Source organism: Sciurus vulgaris (assembly GCF_902686455.1).
Source record: "Sciurus vulgaris genome assembly, chromosome: 12".
Lineage (NCBI taxonomy): Eukaryota > Metazoa > Chordata > Mammalia > Rodentia > Sciuridae > Sciurus > Sciurus vulgaris.
In genome coordinates this window covers 13,705,358-13,727,973 of record NC_136473.1, presented here as the reverse complement: position 1 = coordinate 13,727,973, position 22,616 = coordinate 13,705,358, and positions in this window count along the sequence as shown.

Sequence of the window (22,616 nt, the reverse complement as noted above, 5' to 3'; positions counted from 1 at the left end):
AATCTCAAGCTTGAGCAGTAATCCAGAATAATTTTCATATGTATTATTAGAGAAGAAGTCTGCCGAGACAGCAGATCCTGGCAACTTTGGTTCCTGTGGGAATTACTTTCAGAGCCATTAAGAGATCACTTGGACATCAGGTGCCAATCAAGTTGACTCAAAGACATTATCAATCCTCTGTTGCCTAGAAACTGCTGGAGTGGATGGTGAATGGTAACTGAGATAACCAATCACATGTTAGCACCTGAGGATGGCAGCTTGTATGAGACCCAGTAACACTGGCTTATGCGTAACAGAATGCGATGTCTGTTTGCATCCCCCCTACAAATCCACACACTGAAATTTCATTCAAGCTGATGGTATTAGGAGGTGCAGCTTTGGGGAGGTGGTTAGGTCATGAGGGTGGGCCTCCATGAATGGACTCAGTGCCCTCTTAAGGGGATTAAAAAGACTGAAGCTCTTCCCTCCCTCCATTGAAGACACTGCAAGAAGGGGACTTTTATGAATCAGGATAGGGATTTTCAATAGATACAGTCTCCTGGCACCTTAATCTGGGACTTCCAGTCTCCAGAACCAAGGAAGTCAAATTTCTGTTGCTTATAAGCCATCTGTCTATGGCACTTTGTTATAGCAGAACAAATGAACTAAGACATAGGTATTTATTTCTCTTTCTTACAGCTCTTCATGGAGGCCCCCAAATCCTTGTCCTCTTCCCTCTCATCACCCCAGCACGCTGCCAACTTTAGCCACCACCTCTGCATTCCAGCCCCAGCCAAGAGGAAAGGAGAGAAGGTGAGAGGCACTTTCCCCTCCCTAACCCAGACGTGCTCTGGACCACTGCTACACTTAGCTTCGACCAGAGCTTAATGCATGGCCACCTCAGCAGAAACAGATGATTCTGGGAACCGTGTGCCCGTCTCAAAGTCCTATTACCAAGGAAGAGGAGAGAAAGGCTACTGAAGGTAGACCAGTAATCTTTCCCACCTTGAACAGAGACCCAAAAGCCTGATGGCTCCCAGGAAGCACCTGTAGGAACTTAAAGATGGATTTGTTTTCAGAAAATACTGTTCTGTGACACTTATTTCTCACCCAGACTAAGTCTGGTTATAGATAATTCAAAACAAGTACAAAGAAGACATGTGGTGTTACGAAATGGGCTTACTTTCTGGAAATATAAGACCTTTCCATAACTTCTTTATTAACTGATCTGAGTAAAATTTTCCCCCTTTTCTATCCATCAGACAGAAGCAGTCTCACCTCAAATGACTAAGTGTTTTCGTAGCAGCCCTCAGAAGATGATGGCTTCAGAGAAGGCCCTTCTCGTGGCACTGCCAATGCCTAAAGCAGATGTGGAAGCCTCAAGTGTCTGTCAGTGTTTGCTTTAGGTCTCTAAGTTTCTCAGAGGTAAAAGGTAAGAATTGAGTCACCAGTCAAGTAGGAACTGGAATTTGTGCTTAGTCTTCTGCTTGGTACACTGTTTTCCCAAATGTCCTGTTGTCACGCTGGCTGAGAAGCCAGTTGCCAAAGAGTCACACGAAAAGGTGGCTAAAAGCATTGGTGCCTGGACCCCTTTCTCCAAAGACTCACATCCTGTGAGTCTGGGTGAGTTTCCAGGAACTTGTATTTTTCTAATCTTGAAAAATGATTTAAATACATGCAAGATTTGAAGTCCACAAGCCAGTCAGGAAGACATTATCTCACATTGTAAATAAGTATATTGATAATGCAATATGTGGGCAGTCCACTATAAAATATTAATAACTACAATAGTTAGAAATATGTTTGCCAATGCTATTTAAAGTATTTTGCTATGCATGCTATACATGTTACTCATCCACTTATTAAATTACTAGTAAATAGCTCTTATTAGTTATAATAATGAACCTGTGGAGTTGCATTTCCTTTCATGGAAGAACTAAAAGAAAATCTTGCACTAAGAGTCCTAATTGTAAGTTATCAGTGTGCTGTTATAGACGATCAGAGAATAAGGCAGTTTGTAAGGGATTAAAAATTAAAATCTGCTAGAATTTAACCAGGAAAATTAAAAGCTCTTCAAGTATTCACAATGAACGGAAGTCAAGCTGGGAAGTAGTTCCATGGCTGGAGAAGGAGCTCTGAAGCCTTGGGGGAAGCAGGTGACTCAGAGAGTGGGATAAAGCTCCTTAGACTTGGGCAAGATTAGCAATGCCACCTAATCCAAGACGAGCTCCACCTAAGGATGCTGGAACCACCTCAGGTGTGTCTGGTAGAAGCCAGGGGCATAGGGAGGTGCAGCTGCTACCAGACGTGTCCTCTAAGACTGCAGGGGCAAAGCACTGGTCCTCCCCTCCCCATCCCTCCAGTCTCTCATCAGTCAAGGTCAGTAGACGCAGGAGTCTGGGAAAGAAACACTCCTTCAGTAGTCAATCCTCTGTGACAGAGAGCAGCACAGGGGTAGGATGAGGAATGGATCTGAGACCAGCACAGAAACTTCCAGACTCTGCAAAGATAAGGTTAGGATCTTACAGGGAAAGATGGTCAAAAGCAAAGACAAGTGCCAAAGTTTAGTTACAGACCAAGAGAAAATACTCGATTACAAAGTCAAATGGAAAAACAGGCAGAAATTAGATTTTTGCTTTGGTTGTAAACTAGACTTCGCAAGTCTAAAAAAATGTACTGAGAAAATGCAGTACATTATGTAAGGACATAGCATTTATCTAAGTCATATTGATCTATAAATAAGAATCCAGTTAAATGTGAATATTTTTTCTTAAGTATAATGAACTCATCAATATTAACATTCATCTTCTCTTTTATCTGTTACAGTGAATTTGAATGGATAGTACCCCTGACTTAAAAAGTTTTATTTTCTTATTCTTCAAAGCTTTTTAATATCAAAAGGACTACTCCAATAAATTCTTTATATTTTAAGAAACTTAATTTAGAGTTAATATATATTAGCTTTAATTTCCAAGCTTAATTTAAATTTTTAGTCTTATATTTGAGTATTCTAGTTTCAGAATTAACTCCTATGGTATATTAGAAATTCTGATGGTCATATAAAAAGAAAAAGAGAAGAGAAAAAGAAAGAAGAGAAGAGAAAGGGGAAGAGAGGAAAGAAACAGCATAAAAGCTAGGTTCTGAAAGATTTCACCATCAATTGAGTAAATGCTTGTGAATAACCACTGACAATTCCTATATCTAAAAACAAACTCGTATTAAGAATATATAAAGAATTCCCTCAATTCATTAATAAAAAGACAATCCATTAAAAAATATGAGCAAAACAATTGAAATGGAAACTTCACAGAGAAATTTCTATTTTAATAGTCAATAAGCATAGAAAAATACCCAACACACTGTCATCTGGGAAATGCAAATTTAAATTACGAAGAGACATCACTATACACCCACTAAAGTGGCTAAAATTTAAAATACTGAACAATCACAAATTATACGCATCGCTGGTCAGAGTGTAAAATGATACAATCGCTTTGGAAAATGTTGAATACTTTCTTGACATGTCTTTTCCCTATATCCAACAAGTCCACTCCTAAGTATTTATTCAAGAGGAAAAGAAAACCCACACCCTAACAAAGACGTGTTAACAATTTTTCTAGAAGCTTTGTTTATAGTAGCCTAAAACTAGAAACAATCTTAATGTCCATTAACTGTGGATGGATAAGCCTCAGAACTAGGTTAAGAAGTGTATTCAGTTACACAAAGAATTCTTTTAAGAGAATAAAGACTTCTTCCATCAAACCCAAGGTCCTCTTGGAAGCTTTAAGGTGTCTTTCATTCATCTTGACAGAAGCCAACAATAGTGAAATAATTATGTTGCAAAGATTTATGGGTATGGCTTTTATTGCATGGAGTAACATCAGTGAAATTCACTAAAGACCCGTAAACTCTCTAAGAAAATCTGTTGTAGCAGGAACATTGCCAACTTGGACAAAAGGGTCAGAGTCCGACCAAAAACGAGGCTGCTGGACACCCCCAGAAATTTCTGACAAGAAGCAGGCTGGTATCACTTCTCCCCTGCAAAGATGAGCTGCCTTTCATGAAAGTGAAGGATGAATCAGAGGATGGAATCAAGAGCCCAGGGATGGATTGCAGTCTTGAAATTTAATCAAGCAATTCCCGTTTGCTCAGCTGCATTTCAGAATTTCCTTCTGCAGGTAGATTTTATTTCCCCATTTCCCCATTTTTTAAACATAATGTCTGCAATTATTAATCTACACCTGTCCTACAACTGTATGTTAGGAACAAATAATCTGTATTTTAGTTTCATATATCCACAAATGAAGAGAAATTGTGTTGCAGCAGCTATGTTGAATGCATTACATCTAACAGCCTCATTCCCGCTTGGCACTGATCTAGATTTTGAACTTGAACTGATAAAATTTAGATGAGATTTTTTGGACTTTGAGATGCTGCTGCTGTAGGAAGAGACTCATGGGAACTTGGGAAAGGTAGATGTGTTTTGCATTTGAGACAGACATAAATCTTTGAGACCCAGAAGATGGACTGTGGTGGGTAGAATTCTAACATGGTCCTAAAGGTTCCCGCCCTCTGGAGTTCATACCTTGTATAAATTTCATCCCTAAAGAGAGGGGATGAACTGTAAATATATGGGCAGATAAACTGCCATGACTGGGTTATAAATCAGTTGAGTTCATCCTGGTGGGTCTGATCTAAACAGAGAGACCCTTAGAGAGATAAGAAGCAACAGAAGACTTGCTCCCACGAATCTGGAAAGAAGATAACAAATAGCCACATTGTGAACTACCTGTGGGGACCACATGACCAGGAGCTGCAGGTGGCCCCCAGGACCTGAGAGCCAGTGAGAACCTGGGACTTCAGCCATACGACTTCAAAGAAATATATTTTTCCAAGAACCCTGTAGCTCAGATGAGAGCAGCAGCCCAGACTACCACCTTCCTTTCAGTCTGGTAGGACCTTGAGTAGAGAATTCAGCTGAGCTATATCCAGACTCCAAACCCACCAACACTGTTTTAAGATTCTATATTTGTAATAATTTGTTATGGAGCACAGACAATAAATATGGATCAGTTTTGTTCCTCTTCCTCAAAATAATGCAAAATGTGCAGCTGAGATGCAGCCTGAGACAGAGATGAAGTTCACCCAGCACTTTCTCATGACTAAGAATGAAGAGCATGTCTATGTGGTGCACGTGGTAGCCTCTACCCAAAATTCGAAATTGTAATAATGATGGAAATTAAAATGCAGTGAATATTTTTCATTGAGATGTGGAATTAATTTGGTCAATATTCTCAATGAATCATTTGGTTGAAAGCACAGAGATTTTTTTTAACTATAAAATGCATTCTATTAAGATCCCAGAGAGATAAATAAGAGAACTACCTCTCTCTCTCTCTCTTATTTATTTATTTATTTATTTTTTCGGTACCAGGAATTGAACTCAGGGGCATTTAACCCCTGAGCCGCATGTCCAGCCCTTTTTATATTTTATTTTGAAACAGGGTCTTGCTAAGTTGGTTAGGGCCTCACTAAGTTGCTGAGACTGGCTTTGATCTTCCTGCTTCAGTTTCTCCAAGTTGCTGGGATAACAGGCATGCGCCCCTGTGTCCAGCCTTTAAGAAAGTAAGATTGTGGAAGGGAGGTGGCAAAGGAGAAAGTATGAAAGTCATTCCAGATGCACTCTCAGACATCTCAGACAGCATTATTAAGGATAAAGGACATGTGGAGGTCACGTTAAGAGTATGGAAACTGATTCTTTTAATACTACCTGCTCTTGTACTGCCTGAAAAGTCTTCCTTAAGTCCACATTCCCCACTTTTGATATTACAAATCAAGATATTCTTGAATAAAATGTCTAGAAATATGACTGCTAAAAACAGGACCAGGGCAAAACAGGTCTTCCTCAGTTTTCTTGACTTGAGAGAGACATTGAAAACAATTACTGGAATTTAGTACCACAGAATTCAACTCAAAACAACTGAGGTCTTTAGTTTCATTTTAGCTACACTCCAGAAAACCCTACATGATGTGTGTGTGTGTGTGTGTGTGTGTGTTCTTCAGGGTGTCTCTGTATAAATATTCTGGATAACAAAGGAAACTGCAACTTGAGCTGAGCTGATATTACAACTTTGAATAATTCTGCCTCATGAAGTTTTGTCTAATATGGCAACTCTACCAGTATGTTCAAACCAAAGATGGTATTCAGTCAAAATATTCCATTGCCCTGTGGTGAAAACCTGAGCATAAGATTTAACATTGTCTTATTACTCAAAATATAATAATTTAAAAAGACAAATCCAAGAAAATGACTCCCATTTTGATAAGATCTTTAAAAGTATCAGTTAACATCTTTGACAATTTCCTCATTTTCTTTGACTAGTGTGGTTTTTACTATCTTTGACAATTTCATCATGTTCTTTTGGATTTGGTGAATGGCAGAAGAAGGTAATATGTTTTTAGGTCTCAGGGTAAAGTTATAGATCTACTCTTTGCAATGATATAGACAGGAAGAAGAGTTGTAGAGTTTTACTACCCCAAAACTCTGTGAGCCGTTCAGAACTCTGTGAGTTCTTCCAGGAACTACCATTTGTTACATCCAAACACAAAGAAAACCAAACTTAATCCATCTCAGGGGCAACCACGGTAATGAAGACAGGTCAATAATACTTTCTTGATTCTAAACGTAAAGTATCAGCTCTTTGATAGCACTAGAGTAAAATGCATCACAGAATAACCTTTATATTTTATTATGTGTCTTCCCTGGCTTTCTTGCATGCCCCCAGATGACCCAGCTTCTAATAAGAAACTGGCAAGTCTGTGTAATTCAGAAAGAGTCAGAATCACACATTCACAGAACAAATTTCAAAAGTCACATTGGGGACTGGAAACTAGTCCTGAACTTGGGACATATTTATCAGCAAAGTTTTATTTTATTCCATTTCAGTCTGCAAGCAGCTACCAAGCACCAATTATATACTTCACACCAGAAATAACAATTCTAAAAAAATTATGTCTTCCTTTTTATTTTTTATTTTCAGGGCTGGAAATTTGCCCAGGCTGATGTTGAACTTGCAATTCCTCCTGCTTTGGCCCCCTGAACCACTGGCATTCCAGGTGTGTGCCACCCTGCCCAACTAACATCTTCCTTTTTTCGAATGTTCTGCCCCGATGATCATATTTAGCACAAAGAAATTCTGTGCAATTCTGACACTAACTCTATAAGATGATGATAAGTTTTGCATTCTCACTTTGTATACAGAAAAAGTGGTCGGAAAACTGGATTATAACCCAGGTATATACATCGGCTGCACCAGAGTGTTATCTTCACGTTGACATCAACCCACTTCAACAAAACATTCTAATTTGTTGTGTTATGTTAGTGTTTCTAATTTTATCAATTTTAAACTTTTTCTTATTTTAAAATTTTCAGTTTCATGTTTGTAGATATATAAGCATAAGAGCTTTATACTCCATTTTTTTATTTTAATTGAAAATCATAAATTTACATAGGGCAATATTGTTTGATTCATTCTGTTATTTTTTCCCTTCCCCCCCACCCCTCCCACCCCTCTTTTCCCTCTATACAGTCCTTCCTTTCTCCATTCTTACCACCTACCTTATCCCTAACCCTAAACCTAACCCTAACCCTAACGCTAAACCCTCATACCCCCTCTTATATGTCCTCATCCGCTTATCAGCGAGATCATTCGTCCTTTAGTTTTTTGAGATTGGCTTATCTCACTTAGCATGATATCCTCCAATTTCATCCATTTGCCTGCAAATGCCATGATTTTATCATTCTTCATGGCAGAGTAATATTCCATTGTATATATATGCCACAGTTTCTTTATCCATTCATCAACTAAAGGGCATCTAGGTTGGTTCCACAATCTGGCTATAGTGAATTGAGCAGCTATGAACATTGATGTGGCTGTATCTCTGTAGTATGCTGATCTTAAGTCCTTTGGGTATAGGCCAAGGAGTGGGATAGCTGGGTCAAATGGTGGGTCCATTCCAAGCTTTCTGAGGAATCTCCATACTGCTTTCCAGAGTGGCTACACTAATTTGCAACCCCACCAGCAATGTATGAGTGCACCTTTTTCCCCACATCCTCGCCAACACCTGTTGTTGCTTGTGTTCTTGATAATCGCCATTCTAATTGGTGTGAGATGAAATCTTAGGGTAGTTTTGATTTGCATTTCTCTTATTACTAGAGATGTTGAACATTTTTTCATATATCTATTGATTGCTTGTAGATCTTCTGTGAAGTATCTGTTCATTTCCTTAGCCCATTTGTTGATTGGATTGTTTGTATTCTTGGTGTAGATACTCCATTTTTATGGACAACAGGCTTAAATAATAAAAATGAATTTAAGCCATTATAAGGCCTACATAGTGTATCACATTTTCTTTAAAGGGACCTCCATTTTACTGAAATTTGTGAAGCACTAGAGTATATATTTGTCATGGTTTGAATGCTTGGCCCATCCAGAATTTATGTTGAAATTTAATTGCCGGCATACCAGTCTTAAGATGGTGCTTTTAAGAAGCTTAGTTCCACCATCATGAATAGGATTGGTACCATTATGAAAGGGTGGGGTTCAGTGCCCACACTCTTTCCCTCCTCACCCTCTTGTTCTTCTCACTTTTTGCCATGTTGCAACACAGCAAGAAGGCCCTGACCAGAAGCCACCGCCCTGGAGCACAGATGGAATAAGACGACTTTATAGCTTGGAGGAGACAAAAGAAAGATGATGCTGACTCTGGCGGAGAGAGAGTTGAAGGCAAAGAGGTAAACATGTCAAAAGAGTCTTCCGTTATCTAAAAGTCTGCTGCCGACTCAACACACTTTCCTTCATTTCCCCAGGTGCTAGAATTACGCCCATGTGTCCGGGACCCATAGACACTCATCGCATGCAGTGTACACACACACAGAACCAGAGCTGTGGCCAGATGAAATGATCTACCTCGAGTGGAAATGATCTTCCTCCCAAACACAATTGGTTCTTTATTTCATTTATGTCCTGTCTCTTTGCTAGAGTAAGGACAGAGGATCAGATCTCTGGAAGTGTGTTTACTAATATATTCCATGTCCATAGCTGCTCAATTCACAATAGCCAGACTGTGGAACCAACCTAGATGCCCTTCAATTGATGAATGAATGGATAAAGAAACTGTGGTGTATATATATACAATGGAATATTACTCAGCTATAAAGAACAATAAAATTATGGCATTTGCAGGCAAATGGATGAAATTGGAGAATATCATGTTAAGTGAGATAAGCCAATCTCAAAAATCCAAAAGACGAATGATCTCACTCATAAGCAGATGATGACACATAATGAGGGGTGGGAGGGGGGCAAGAATAGAAGAAGGTGGGACTGTATAGAGGGAAAAGTGAGGTGGGAGGGGTGGGGGGAAGGAAAAAATAACAGAATGAATCAAACATCATTACTCTATGTAAATGTATGATTATGCAAATGGTATCCATGTACAAACAGAAACAACATGTATCCCATTTGTTTACAATAAAAATAAATTAAAATATATATTTCATGTCTAAAACTAAAACTGGCCCCTAGAGGCACTTGGTCCATATTGGTAGATGGAGTAAATGCCATTTGTCTATCCCTTATCTGGTTCCCACACCCTGTCCCACTCAACTGTAGATTCCTTAGACGCAGGAACCACTTCTGCTGTGTAAGAGCTCAGCACACTCTGAGCACCTGACCCCACATTCAGAAGCTGGCCCGGCTCTGCTGTTTTCTTTTAGACATAAACCATTTGAGAGAATACCAGCCTGGAAGAAGGGCACTCCGAGACCATTGTAAAGTGAGATGAAGCAGGCCCACTTCATGGTTTCATCAAAGCACAGACAAAAATAAGGTCACTGAGTACCCACAGACAAGGTGCATCCCCCTCAGTCAAAATGAGCGGCTGCTACTTCTTTACCAATGATGGTTTTCTCCTTGTTTAGTCTCCCCTCCCTATAGGTAAGATTTACTGAGATCATAGTCATCTTCCCTTCGAGAACAAATCTCGGCTTCCTGAGACCCTTTCCCCACTGACTCACGCAAAGCCCACATCCTGTAATTGGCGCTTTGCAAATCCTCTTACTGGGCCGGCCAATTTTCCCCATGGCACGCATCTGCCTTGGTGCAATAGTGAAAAACCCAGGGGTGGCTTTGGTGGCTTTTGGATGAAAATTGATGACAGAAAAAACATTAATTGATGCAAGCATTTCATAAATTATCTGTCTGGGAATTCCTTGTGTCTTCAACAGCACGATTCCCCAAAGCCATTAGCAGGAAGGGAGTTTCTCCTTCAAAAGTGACAGATCCTCCCATCTCCAGGAAAACCTCAGGAGACTTTAGTCAACAGGATTTAGTCATCTGGAAGTAAACCTATAGATCAGGGTTAAGAGATGTGAAGAGCCTGTGGGTAACTATTAAATTATAAAATCAGCCACAATGTACATATGCATGTGTATTTATTTATTCACTACCACGAAGTCATTGCTTAGAAAAACAACAAATTCAAATTACATCTCTCATCCATAGCCAGCTACTCTCTCAAGACATTGATATATAGTGGATCTCAGCAGTTCATCTAAGAACAAAGTCCTAAGTATTACTTTAAATTCCATGTTATACAAACCCAGAGAAATTAAAAGGGAAGGCAGGGAAGGAGTCGATTCTTAACAAACATGGTTCAAAACACAAAGAGTGTCAGACTTTCATCATAGGGGATGAGAGCAGACTTTATTCAATCTGTTGCCGTATAAAAGAGTCCAGCATAAACATCTTATCTCCAACCTGCACAGAGGTGACTGGGTATCAGGAAGGATGATGGGGTGGGGGGATGGGCACAGAGCAGGGGCTCAGGAGGCAGAGCCTGGCAAGTAAAAATTCACAAGGCGCAGGACAATGAATAGAGCCATGTATTTAGGTGACACGGCTTTTCTACTGGTACTTACCCAAATAGCCTTCTACTCTCCCACAGAGGCTCTACCTTCAGGTGTTGGCTGGAACAAAGTAACTTTTGGCAACCTTGAGCTTTGGCAGGCAGGCACTTAAGGGGACTGCACTCTTCACCCTAGGGGCTCAGCCTTGAGCTTAGAAACCATGCTGGTGTTTGTTCAAGTCTTTTAGTGTGGAGGTGAGCAGACACAATTGGTTATGCTGAGTCTGCAATCTTCATAGACCAAGGTCGAGGCCTCACCGAGAAGAGGGCCTGGAGGACCCTGAGCTTGATCTAGGTCAGTAGGAAGACTAATCTCAGGTCGTGGTGGCACATACCTATAAACCCAGCAGCTCAGGAGGCTGAGACAGGAGGATTGGAAGTTCAAGGCCAACTTCACCAATTTAGGCCCTAAGCAACTTAGAACCTGTCTCAAAAAAAAAAAAAAAAAAAAAAAAAAAAAAAAAAGCTGGAGCGGGTTGAGGCTCAGTGGTAAATCACCCCTGGGTTAAATCCCCAGTACCAAAATAAAAATAAGACTGAACAAACCACTTTGGATCTGTTTCCCTAAACAACCATCATATATGGCTTCACCTGACACTGAAGGTTACTGATATAGACTATAATGGACACCAAAGTTGTCTCCACAGACTCCCCTTCCTCCTGCTTTGTGTACCACCCACACAGTTTGGTGCATCTGACCCCATGTGTGTGTAGGGGAGCAACGACATAGAGGGAGGTTGCTCAGGGAGGTCACCCTTTCTTGACTTAGGTCTTAGGGGATCAGCACAGCCCATTTCCCCACCCCACATAAGAAGTTCACTGCTACCATGAGGTGGCTGTGGGAGGTGACTCATGGTCTTTTTAGGAAGCGTGTTTTGCAGCTTCTGTCTCCCTTCATGAGAGAAATCAGCCTGAGTCCAGAGCTGAACTACAGAGGGAGGCAGAGTGGAGGGAACTTCTGGGAGCAGGACCATAGCCCCCGCTATCCAGGGCTCTGAGAAAAGCCTGCTCTGCCTCCAGCCTTTAAGTCCCCCTTTCTGTTTACAACCAGCTGAGTTTGCTTTTCTGTTCCTTGCAATTAAAAACATCCAAACCAAGACGTAAATCTTCATCTGATCTTCTGGAGGGGGATAGTACAAACAGGACAAAGTCTTCATCTGTTTTCAAGGGAAGTACAGCTATAAATGATACATGCAGAATTGCTTTGCAATTTAACGGTTTGATGTTTCACATATACAAAGAGATAAATCTCCAATCTTAAGGCTCCATATGGAAAGATGGTAGGTAATGGGGGCCTAGGAGGGATTGCAAGCACCATCCTTTGTACTCAGTGCATTTCTTCATCTGAGCACCTTTTATTATCCCCAACAGTAATTGGTCGCTCCTAAGTGTATGTTAAAATAAAATTAGTTAGTGAATAATGAATCCGTTTCAATTCATGTACCATAATGATGTCCATCTATTTGAATGGTCGGCTTTAACAGCCATTGTATTGAGCTGGGCATCAGTACATAGACAAGCAAGTGCCTTTTCTAACCCAGTGTTCTCAACACTCTCAATCCATTATCTCCTAATTAAACAACAAAGGTTCCTTGAAATGCCCTCGTTAGACATCATTACCAAGCATTTTGCATCGTTTGCTAGATTAATGTGACTAATTATACAACCTGAAGCAATGGGTCCAGACCTTGGTGAAACAGTAGAAATGAGGTATACAAATCCCTTTGCGAATGGTTTTAAATCAGAGCAGTTCATTCCTAATTGATAGACTGGATTACCTTAAACGTCAGCATCTCTCTTTCCCTCTTGGTCATTGGGAGCTCTAAAAGGAGAAGGGATGACTCATAACTCCTGGGAATTAATTCTCTGAGACAACATTGGATCCATTTTTAACTTTAGAGAAGTCAACACTGGGCTGGGTCAGGACACAAGACACTGTATTAGGTCTTCTCCTGAAACCGATTCGAAAAGTAGATAAGAAGAAAAGTCTGAAACGCATGGTGTGTGGTAGAGAACCATTCGTGTCTGAAAGGAAGAAAGATGAATTTAGTAACTTGAATACTGATCAAAATAAACGAGCAGAGATCAGATCCCAGACCCTCCTCTTCCTGTGTAATCTTTGGGAAATTATTTGATCTTTTTGAGCCTCATGTTTTTCAACCTATAAAATAGAAATAGAAGTATTACCCTTTACATAATGTCTTGGGAACTCATTTCTAACAAAGAACTCAGTCCCAGTGTTTATTACTAATGCTCCATAAACATTGGGATATGGTTCTGCAGAAGGGACAGTAATACTTATTTTTAAGTTTTTAAAATACTTATTTTTTTAAAAATGAACATTAATATAAATAAGTTTATGCTTCCATTCATCCTCACTGCCATCTTAGCAGTGTTCAATGATAAAATTACAACAAATTCAGCCAAAGATCTGATCGGCTTTTACCTGCAATTCATGAATTTGAGCAGTTTCCATTCTGTAAACTAAAATGAGAGTTCTCATGGTCAATCAACAGTTTTGCAAAGTGGGAAAAAGGCATGGAACAATGAAGGAAAAAGGGTGACTGTTTAACATGGGGTTACTTCATGCGAGGTTTTGGAATGGGTTAAAGCAGAAGGTGTTACCAGAGGCCTGATTCTGGAGACCCATGAAATCGGGTCCAGCCACTTGTCTTAAATATCAAATAGAAAAGGTAATGGTGAAAAGTACAAAGGGAACTTTAATGAGCATCTACACTGGGAATAGAGGACACCCAAGTCCTTAGCAATGTGAGTACAGGGCTCCCATGTCCTTAGCCCTGTCTTCTAGGGGCTGACCATGACTTTGAGGGGAATGAGGGCAAGAGAGTCCCACCAAAGGGGTCTCACATCTGCCAAGGCAGGTGAACTTGTTCAAGTGTGGTCGGGTTCACTGAAATCTCAGGATGGATGGGGCAGGGCCTTGACAGTGGTAAGAAGGTGTGTTGCCTGGGAGGTAGCTTCCACTCATCACAAGATATTTATCAATCAGATCTACTGTTCCTGGAACTCGAGTTGACTCAGAACAAAGGAGACAGATGCAAAATGGAGGCAGCAATGGCAAGTCTTTAATTCTGCTTCTAGCCACCTATTGGGCATTTGCAGGTCTTATTTCTTGAAAGAAAGTTTCTTGGAATAGAAAAATTACATTGATGAATACGGTGGAATAAAAAAGTCACATTAATGTGGACAATAAGCTGTGTGGGTTTTCATCTTCAATATAAAATAAAGTAGAAGTTAACTCAAAATTCATTTCCATGGAAAACTTTCTATGATTAATTTTGACAGAAAAACCTCTATTTCAAATGTTATTTTGTAAAAAGTACTGCTGAATATCTTTGTATTCATTTAGTACTTACTATCTCTGCATAAAAGAAAATGAACCATGAAGGAAAAAAGTTGTCCTTAGATTAAAGTTTCTCTTCAGAGAATCCCTATTTGCAAAATCAAGAAGCAAGTTACCATAGTGAGTAATAAAAGATTTCATCAAGGTTCAGTCTTTTGTTTAGGATGTTCCTGAGGTTTCTTTGGGGGTGCACAGCTGAAATCGTTTTTTACAGGGGAATGGAAAAAGCATTAGAAAGAAAATTGCAACAAATCTTCCTCCTTACTGATCATTTGGTTTCATCATCTTTTCTTAACAATTCTCATCCCTCCTAATTCAGTTTATATTCAACCACTACCAATACTAAAACGTCAAATCTCTTGCCCCTCTTCCTGGGTCTCACTTACTTTGCAAAATATCATCCCTTGATGTACCCCACATTTGTAAGCTCGGGACTGTTTCAACTTGTATTTGCCCATACAAAATTCTTGGTTATTTTTGATAGATAACATAAGGAAGTTTGAAGTGGATGAGGGTTGCTTACCACCTCACAAGACCTCCATTTGGTCATAATAATAAAATCAAGTGGCAGATCAAATATTACCATCATGTAGACATTTTGCATATAATTTATTAGCAAACAGAGGGAAGGATAAGTTCAGGAGTCTCTGCTCTCTGCCCTTCTAGAGATCCATCCACACTGGCATGAGACATTGGAGGCACATGCAACATTTCAGAAACAGGATTATGTGACCCACACTCTTGCCACTGGGCAACCAGAAAACCTCAGACCCCTGTCTAGACACAGTCACATAAGGACACACTTAGCTCCTGTAAGTGTAAGCAAGGCCTCCAGAATATTTTAGGCCACCCATATACCTTGAACCAATGATCTCACCACTGAAAAAGCATTGCCAACAATCGAGTTAACTTATGGGCATCCAATTTCACAAAAAGGAAGGCATTCTTAACAGTGGTCTGGTCAACTGGAAAAAATTCTAGTATTGATCAGGAACAAAAGGAGCTAAATTTCTTGTGGTAAATGACCATGGAGCATAGCTTTTCCAACATCCCTGAAGGGTGAATTTCTAAGACGGCAACCGAAGTCTCCCAAGAGCAGGCTTTCTCCATATTTTTAATTTGGAGGAACACTTGAAGTGATTTTCAGGACACAACTTAAAGATGTACGACATGTGGCATGTGGTATAACTAAGGGGAAATTTGTTTTTCTTATTGAAAGCTATCAATCAATTTTTAACCAATCTTTTCTGGGGGGAAAAAAAGAATAGATAGCTAAGCCTAGTTTACCTTTATTAAAATTAAATTTTTTACTTTTCAAAAAATGTTTAGAACTTAGAAAGCAAATATAATGTATTTTTAATATATAACTGGTTTAAAATCAAAACAGAATTTAGCCTTTCTAAATTTGGCTCGATAGATTTAATTGAATGAAAGATAATAAATTGCCTTCGATTAATGTTATTTGCAGGATTGAAATTAAGTGACAACAAAGAACAAAACTTCTAGAATCACAAACCAAGTTAATGTGAATAAAAATAGAGCTTAGGAGGTGATTTTTTTAACTATTTTTTAGTTGTCGATGGAAATTTATTTTATTTTTTATATGTGGTGTTGAGAATCAAACCCAGTGCCTCACACATGCTAGGTAAGCACTCTTCCTGAGCTGCAGCCCCAGCCCAGGACATGATTTTAACACTTAGAAAAAAAGAGTTTCGTACTGATTGATAAAATCAGGCTTAAATACAGGCTTTCCAATAACAAAATTATATGCATTGATTTCTTCAACTCTTTGTTAGACTTAAATATGCATTAAAAAGTGTTTTTTTTTTTAACTGAAAAAATATATATAAGGAAATGTACATCTTTAACTTGCAACCAATGCTTGTTTGAGCCAATCCTGTGTTGAGCTAGAGGGACGCACACATGGATTTCATTTTTAACTGAAATGTGATTTGTGCATTTGTTCTTGGTGTTTGTGAAATAACAGAAAGCTTGCTCATGTCTATGAGAGGTTGAAAGTGCAACAAAATGTCCATTGCTTCCCTGTGGCTGGTGGGACCCGTTTTTTACCCTGAAACCCAGAATGGTGGTCTCTGGAGAGATCCTGTGACCCCAACTAGAGAGTGAGATTCGTCTGCAGCTATAGTTCTTTCTCATCTCTCCAAACTGTTCCAGAATAGCCAAAGATTCAGAGGATGTCCCTCTCACCTGCTCATGTACTCCTACCTAAATATATTCAGTTTTATTCTGGGTTCTTCCAGATTCTTCTCCATACGAATTAAGACTACTGCTATCCTCAGGCGCAAGCAGAAATGGAAGCATCTCAATTTTCTTTTGCAACCTCATTTTTCCAAAAAATTCAGTTTCCTTTTATGTACAAAAAAATTTGACATTTGTAGTGAAAATATTTTCTCCAGGGCTTTGCAGAGACTTATTCAACCAGCTCATGTCATGAAAAACATCTGCTAATTGGTCTAGCTTTGGCAAACCACTCTTCATCTTCAGAGTGCCCTGGAAAACCTACTCTTACATGTTTTTGAAAGCAATTCTCAAGCACACCAGTGATATTTCTATTTGGAAGAGAAGATTATGTCTCTCTGAGCTTCCACACAATTCTTAAAAAATTTTTTCAGTGGAACTGATCTGTTTAGTCAGGCTAACCATATCCGCAACCGCACCCAAAACTTCCATTATTCCATCTCCAATTCCATGTTTTACCCCAGCATCAATTTATAAACAAATTAGTGTGTTGTGACAATGTCAAGATTTTCTTTTGTTCCACAAAAGAAGTAAAGACTTCTATGGAACCAACTATAGATGAGGCATTATCAGTACATATGTCAATACATTTCCTCAAAGTGATGCTTTGTATCAAGATATGAAGACAAAACATAAACCACATCTTGACCTTTGTTTGTTTTGAGCAGTTTTTGTAGTTGAAAATATGTCTTGAGTCTCGTCATTATTTACAAACCCTACAAATGACATAATTGGTGTCAAGCTAGATTAGGGACTCCTTTCATCAGTTTGTTATACAAAACCTTTTCATCATGAGGTGATTTGACACCATTATGTCAATTTTTCAAACTCTTAGAGCATGGAAACTTCTCAATTTCATATATGACAAATTGTCCCAGTATCTAGCAGTATAATTTTATGTATGGAGGGTTATTAGGTTGTCACTAAAGGTGTGACCTTTCCTTTAAGGGGCAATAAGTCTGTTGCTAAATACTGTGTCTTCCTGGGCCATTTCTCTGCAAGTAACTCTTTTTAACAAATGCTTTACGCCATTTTGAGATTTCCAATTATTTAAAATAATCAGTACCTTTACTCATTAGAGTTGGGGTACAATCTGGAGCTATTGCTGCCTTTATAAGTCGTTTGCCAAAAAGTATGCCAAATGGGGTAAGATAATGTGGATGACTTGTAAATCCATTGATAAGCACTTTCCACTGTGAATAGGTACACACAGATCTCTTGTGTACCCTTTGTGGCATTAGTACAATGGAATAATTTGGACAATTATATAATTCTTTGTCATTTTATCACTTGATCAGAAATATCTGCAGGTCTGCACCTAGGATTTTCCTCTTCTCACTTCTCATTTTCAAAACTCACCACCTGGATACTTAGACATGTTTGAAAACATAAATGCTAATAAATTTTAACAGAGTTCAAAATAAATAACTGAACGGAAACTGCAATAAAAAAAATAGAAGCTTCAAAATAATGTTCTCTTCTAAGCTGCATAATCCATAAACATTGCTTTTCAATGCTTATAACAGCAAAATGGCAATGGAAAGGCTGAATGGTCACATATAAAAATTACTTCTTTGCAGGCTGGGGAGATAGCTCAGTCGGTAGAGTGCTTGCCTTGCATGCACAAGGCCCTGGTTTGATCCCCAGCACCACAAAAAAAAAAAAAAAAAAAAAAAATTACTTCTTTGGAATAAAAATGTCTCTCTAATTTTCTGTTGTACTGGGTCCCATCTGTTTGTTGCCTTATATCTGTGGGAGTAGAGAAGGTTGGTCATGGAAGGTAATTCCAGGATGGAGAGACAGTTGTTTTCAGCCTGGGGTCCTCCTCACATGCATAATGGCACTCACCGATTGTCAACAGTCTTCCCCAATTTAAAGAGAATCCTTAGAATGGTCTCCCATGAATGAACGCTTTCCTACCATTCATGGTCACATGAGGTGGCTAAAGAACATCTCACGGAATTCCTACAGGACTGCCAGGTCCCCAGCAGTACCAGAACATGTGGTATGGAAAGTTCAAAAAATGGTGTTCACTTCTTTATCCATGATCTCTCCCAGTAGTACAAGCAACATCTCAGAAGATCCCATTTGAAAAACCCTGTCCTAGAATGTAGCTCCAAAGAATGCAGACATCCTACTGTTCATCTAGGCACTTTCAGAAGTAAAGAGCAGAGACCTGCACACTGACCGTACTCTTTGTCCTGTGCATCTGAGTGTTTCTGAACAAATTCATATGACCAGGCTGCAGCAAGGACTCCCCTGATGTCATGAAATTTTGAGTGGACTCAAAGGTAGGTCCAGAAATACAAATGGGAGGACTTGGCTAAGGCCCAGCAAGTAGATATGAGCTCAGAACCCACTCGCCAGGTCCCCTGATGCCATTATCTCCACTTCTCCTCAAACTCAAAGGAGGAATACAGCTTTCTCTTGCCTGGAGGATCCATTCAGGGCCAACAGGCCCTGAAACAAGTGACACTGAGTCTTAGATTCCTCCCCACGAAGAACCACTAAGGGAGCAGTCAGCAAAGATCACTTGCCTCATTGCAAAATGTTTACTTTAAAACCCTCCTTTTCCCTTCTTTCTTGCTGAGAAACAGTAGCCCAGAGTCAACGTAAACTTAGGCAAATTCAAGTCATCATTTGCCCAAGCTTTTGACCCCAGACCAGGGTTTGGACTTTGGCTTCATTTTGAACTTCCGACCATCATGTCCCCAATGCTCACCTGACCTGGAACTCTGAGGTTCATCCGGTCAGCCTGTTCTACCAGCCCCGCCAAGGGCACCCTGCATGCCTTCTCTCAAAGGCCCCCACTTCCAGGTGGCCTAATTCATGCTTCAGGAGGGCCCCCTGGCTCCTCCACCAAATCTGTCACTCTATCTATAATTATGCTCAGCTTTCCTTTATTCTCTTCTGCTCTCGGGAAAGAGACTCCTCCTCTTCCCTAGAGCTGTCTGTGCCTGTGGTCTGATTCCCACCTCCTCTTCTCCTCTTAGGGGCTTTGAACTTGATGTAATTCCCTCTCTCTGGCACCATCCATCTCTCTCAACAGGGTCATTTTCATCGATGTAAAAACATACTTTAATACATTCATCTTAAAAACAAAATGAAAAAATAAGCTCTTGACCTTCAGCCCCTTCCATGCCCCACCCCTTTTTAATCTCTTCCACAGCAAGAGCACTTGAAATAGTCCTATCCATGGCTGTTTCCACTCCTCACTCTTCATTCTGATTTCCACCCATCCCTTCATTTCTTATCAAAGCAACCACTGTCTTCCATCTGACCAAATACGTGTGTATTTCCTATCCTTATTTACACCACTCCTTAGGAGCACTTTGTGCATTTCACCAAACCATTCTTTCTTTGTGTTACAAACATGTTGTTTAGTTACTGTAACCACTTTACTGAGGTATAATTTATATACTATACAAAGAATTTAATGAAAGTATATGATTCAATGTTTGCTACATATTCAGAGTTGTGCAACCATCAACCCCATCAGTTTTAGAATAGTTTGGTCGCTCAAAAATGAAACCCAGTGCTCTTTAGCCATTGCTCTCTGACTTCCTCCTCCCTCCTTCCAGACTTCAGCAGACAATAATCTACGTCCTCTATATACAGATTTATCTATTCTGGGCATTTCATATAAATGGAACTATACAGTGGGAATTATCAGTGCATTATTACTGATTCTAGTGTTCTTCTTAAGGGTTTATATTATAAAAATGGAAGACTTTACCTATACCACATTTTCTAGTTCTCCAAGTGTTTTCACATACTAAGTATCATTTGATCATCACTACTCTGGGGTAGACAGGGTGGATCTCATAATCCTGTGATCTTGTCTAGATCACTTCCTTGACTGCAAAATGGAGTTTTAAAGAGAGTAAATGTGATAATGTGTGTGAAACCCCAACCCCAGTACCTGGCAGCCTGTACTAGATGCCCCCTGTAGGAGGGCTTTGGTTGCCATGTGCATGCTCCCCTGGGGAAACTGAGGACAAGCATGATCCCAATTAGAACCTTGTCTGCTCACCACCATCACCAAGATGCATCTGTCTCAGTTCCCAGAATGTGTCATGCTCTCCAGTCCCTTGACTGTCCACCAACTGTTCAGTCCAAAATTGCTGTGGCCCCTTTCCCATCTTAGCTTCCACTTTCCCTTTAAGGTTTATCCCACGTGACTCTTGTTCTATACAATTCTATGCTGTAGCTGTCTGCTCCCTGTTTGTTGTCTATATTTAACCTTTAGACAAGGGCCTGTGCCATTACTTTCTGCTTCTGCAGACCCTGAGTAGATGTTCAAGAAGGATTTGCTCCTTCAATGAATGGATATATAAAAGAACAGGAGAAGATGAGAAGGAATTGATTCAGTTGCTTTTCTGTGTGTGCTCCCTGATAACAGAACTGAGATGCAGACCAGCTTTTCTGACATCCCAGAGATGAGCCAGCACTCCCTTTTAAGCTGAAAGCAGTAGGATGGTATTTCTGTGAAGAAAAGGATTTCTTGAGTTTCTAGGAGTCTGGCCAGTGGCCACAGGTATAAAAATGGTAGGCTGCTGAATCTGGGTTGGGGGAGAAGCATCACAGTTGCAAAGATCCATTTTCCTGGCACTCGTCAAAGAAGAGGACGGAGACATCTGCATGCCCCAATGACATCACTTGACCCTGCCTTGCACAATGGAGGGAAAAAAAACGGTCAGGGCAAATTTCCAGTGTATCTAGACATGGCTCAGCCACAGCCAAGTTTTTCCACGCTTCTCCCTCCTGTTACTGGTCCCGACATGGGAAATGGCCCTTGGAGTCTTAAATAAAAGAGACTGGAAAGGGCCAGATGCTTAATTGGATTTTCAGCCAGGGAACCAAGGTATCCTTGTCATAGCCTTCTCATCCTTTAGGATTCCACTCCATCACCTTCCTCCCAAGAAAGCCACTCCCCTCAACTTGAGGGTTAACAGGCCAACTCATTTCTTGACAAACAGTACATACATAGATTCTTAAAACTGTATGGCCTGGTTTTACCTTTTGAAAACTTCATGGAAGTTATATGCATTCATCTTTAACTTACATGCATCTTCTTAGTATTATATCATGGACTTGATCCACATGGACACCTGTCACTTGGCTTCACTCGTGCTAAGTGGCACATGAGTGGGCAGGTGTCAGATGCTGCTTAGAGATGTGCTCTGTGCTCTGTGCTGGGTGAGCCTGCCGGGGAGGAGGGGCAATTCCACACAGCCCTTAGCTTTTGCTCACTTGGGCAAATGTGCATCTGGGGTATGGATCTGTGGTCTGTTTATGACATGACAGTGGGGCCAATCTCACTTCCTGAGCTTTGTTCCCTCTCGAGTGATTCTACAATCAGACAGTATGCTGTCTCCAGAGAACACGGGGCTAGAAGTCAGAAACCTGATTTCTCATCCAGATTCTATAATTAGAACCCATGTGACTCTGGTAAGAGATCTCACTTGGCAAACCTCAGTTTACATATTGAGAACCACCTAGTTTTCATTAACTGTGCAAGGAGACTTTGGGACACACTTCCAGGGTGGCCTATGGTGAAAGTGTCAGACTCGAAACCTGTGAATATTCATATAGTTAAAAAGGTTTTGAAGATATGGTTAAGATGATAATCTTGAGCTGGGAGATGATCCTGATTACTGGGGCAGGTCCAGTGTATCCTGAAGGGGTCTTATAAGAGTCAGTGGTAGAAAAGATGGAACTAGATGAGCAGAGATGGAAAAAAGATTTGAAGATGTTATTCTGCTGACTTTGAAGATGGAAGGTGGGGACAGGAGTCAAAGACAGCAGGTGGCCTCTAGAAAAGGCCAGAAACAGATTGTCCCCAGAGCACACAGAGGAGTGCTGTCCTGCAGATAACTCAACTTAAGGACTACTGGCCCTCTGGAACCATAACATAATAACATGCTTTGAGTCCCTAAGTTTGCAGTGGCTTGTTAAAGTGACAGTAGGGACCCCAGTAGAGCTAAGTGAGCAAGTTTAACATGACAAATCCACTCCAGCATTTTGATCTCCTGAGGTTTTTAGA